This window comes from Suricata suricatta, chromosome 1 (genome assembly GCF_006229205.1).
Source record: "Suricata suricatta isolate VVHF042 chromosome 1, meerkat_22Aug2017_6uvM2_HiC, whole genome shotgun sequence".
Classification (NCBI taxonomy): domain Eukaryota; kingdom Metazoa; phylum Chordata; class Mammalia; order Carnivora; family Herpestidae; genus Suricata; species Suricata suricatta.
The window spans coordinates 190,268,127-190,271,175 of NC_043700.1; the positions used below are offsets into that span (position 1 = coordinate 190,268,127).

Below are 3,049 nucleotides of genomic sequence, written 5' to 3' on the forward strand. Positions count from 1 at the left end.
GACCTAGCCCCGTCTCGGCCCCCGACCCACCGCCCGCCCTCCTTCACCACGATTCGCTTCTCTCTATCCGCCGCACCAGCTCCGCCAACATCTCTGCCATCTTCGCGATCCGCCTTCTCGCACCGTGTGGTCCCCCTGCCCTCGACCCCGTCGTCGGGATTCTGGAGATGGTTCAGGGCGCTCTCCTCCGAGGCCTCCACCTGCGTCTTGATCTGGACGAGCATATGGTCCATCTCCCACAGCTTGCTCCGGTTCCGCACGTGCGCGCGGCCGCGCTCGCGGGTCAGCGCCGCGATGTCCTCCCGCATCTCGTGGATGACGGGCAGCAGGAACTGCTCGAAGTCCTCGGGCTCCAGCACCTCCGCCTCCTCCGGCTCTATCACCAGCGGTGGGCGTGCCTGCGGTACGTTCACGGCTCGGCCCCGCCCCTTACGGCCCCGCCTCGGATCAGGCCGTGGCGCGCACGCACGTAACGGGCTGTAGCGGGCGCGCGCGCACGCACGAGACCACCTGCTTCCCGCCCCCGCCCCCTTCGCTCTTAGGCCTTTGGGAGCGCAGAAGCTCTTGCTTCCTTCCTCCGCGACGGCATCCAGGGCTTTTACTTTTACTTTTTCTCTTACTTTTTTTTTTTGAAGTGACAGCAATTCTCCCTCCCTCGTATTTGAATGAGACAGGCTGGCGTTCACAGCACCTACTATCCAGGCACGCCCTGCTCTAAGTGCTTAGATTAATTCACTTAACTTCACAGCAAACCTGTGAGATGAACAACTGGCTAAAAACCGTGCTTTGGGTCAGCCTTTGAACCTGAGCCATCTTGGGTCTATTACAGTCTCTACTCTTAACTACAGCACCTGCTCCTCTTCGGGGACCTGAAGTCAAAAACTGGGGATCTTAACTCAGTACTCACCACCACTTGCTCCCAGACTTTTGTCCCGGGGGGGATTTCTCTCTCGCTGCCTTGCGTTGTTCTGGTCAGTAGTGTTTGGTCTCTTTTTGAGGTAGGGGAGCTGAAGGGACTCCTATTTAGAAAGGCTCTGTCTCTGCTAAGCTTCATTTACTCAAGTTCTATATTTTACATCTGAATAAGCCAAAGAAGCTGTGTTCCTACTTCCAGGGGACAACAAGATAGTTGATCATTTTCTGAATATTTGCCTTAGACGCCCAAACACCTGATAACATCTCAAAAGAGCCGGATCCCAAACATGTTCCACGACATTAGCTTTGAACAGCTGATTCTGGCATCAATACCCCCTACCTTCCGTGATCTATAGAATAACACCTTTATTCACCTGCCACTTGCCTTTGATCAGACCCTGCCCTGGATTCCTGAAGGAATACACTAGACCCCTTTCCAATATGAATCCTTAACCCCAAGTGAGGGAGATAATCATTCTCCTTTCCTTTCTGAGTCTCCTATTCTATCTGCTAAATTCTTACGGTATTCAGTGAACTCTGTTTTTACTTTTTCTGGCTCACAGTGCTGGTCCTGCAGAGCCCACCTCTGGAGCCATGGACCCAGCCTGCCTGCATTATCTTCACCAGACTGTAAACAACCCAAGAAAAAGGGACACTTCTGATTCGGCTCTGTCCTTAGCCCCTCCGCTCTGCCTGGACTCAAGAGCCCTAGGGAATGTTTTAGAGTGAGGGCCTCCTTCCCTAAAATATAAGCACCTCTACCATACTGGATGTTTCTTGAGCACACGTTCTGGTCTTGGTCCTCATCACCTACAGGACCTGCAAAACAGCAGCACCCTGGTAAATGCTTTTTTAATATTCATTTAACAAAAAGCTGTTGAGCGCTGACAGGAGGCCACTGTGGAATGGATGGAGTCTATTTCCAGGCAGATTCAAACAGTGCCACGCCGGCAGGAATTTGGAGGGACCCTGCTTGCACAGCGCCACAGATCAGAGCTTTCGTTTTCCAGTCTCCTAAATAAAGCCCAGCGACCCAGCCTGAATATGTCAGTGGGAAGACGCATAAGTGAGATGATGTGCATGACAGTGTTTTGCAAATACCAAAGTACCAGGGGATATGAGTGCTGATAACATTATAACGATATGATAGTGAATGGAGGTTGTGTGATGCCAAAGGTTTTGGAGTGAGACACATCCTTCATTAGGTCCTGGTCCCTCCAATTGGGAAAGTTGGGTTAACCTGAACACATCTCCCTAGGTGTCAGTTTCCATCGGTCCCTCTAGGCGGGCATTGGACATATGATCTCTAATGATTGTAATGCGATCCTTATATAGTCCATAATAATTATATGGTTTACCCAAGAGTGTCCCCTTTCACTCTCAAAACTTTCCTTGTTTGATGAACTGGAATTTATTAAAATTATGAAGGGTTCATCAAAAGCACCATTAAGAGAGTAAAACTGAAAGCCACAGAATCGGAGAAGATATTTTTAGTAGCTATATGACAAAGGACTCCTATACAAATTGTATTGAGAACTTCTATAGATCAATAAGGAAAAGATAAATAATTCAATTTAAAAATGGGCAGAAGACTTGAGCCAGGTACTTCACAGGGCCAGTAAGCATATAAAAAGGTGCTGAAGGTCACAATGCATCAGGGAAATGCAAATCAAAACCAGAAAGAGCGCGCACTCACTGCATATCCACTAGCGTGCCTGAAAAGTAAAACACTGACAATACCAAGGGTGGGGGATACGTGGAAAGAGGCTGAGAACCTCCAAAGTCATCAAGAATACCAAGATTTCCGGGGACCTTCCTCCAGTTTATTTCTCTTCTCTTTCGTCTCACTGTAAGCAGCACGAAGAAACTAGGGAAGGTAGGAAGCTCTTCGTGGGTCCTTGACATGTTCTAGATCGTGATCTGAATGGAAGTCACACGAGTGTGTAAAAGTGCACGGAGGCTGCACGCCTCTCAAAATAGTTCCGTGATACCTTCGCGTTTTGAAAGGGGTTGGTGTAGGAGCACGTGCGCGAGCACGAGCGTTCAGGGGCTGGAAACAGAGATTGGGGCGCGTGCGTGCCCGCCAGTGAGCGCGCGCGGAAACCGGAAGCAAGGGTGTGCGCGTGCGCGCAGG

At 50.2% G+C, this 3,049-nt stretch overlaps 1 pseudogene; it reads right to left on the bottom strand.

Annotated features, from left to right (window-relative positions):
• Positions 1-43: 43 nt before the first annotated feature.
• On the bottom strand, positions 44-2,820 carry LOC115302564 (annotated as a pseudogene).
• Between the last annotated feature and the right edge of the window lie 229 nt (positions 2,821-3,049).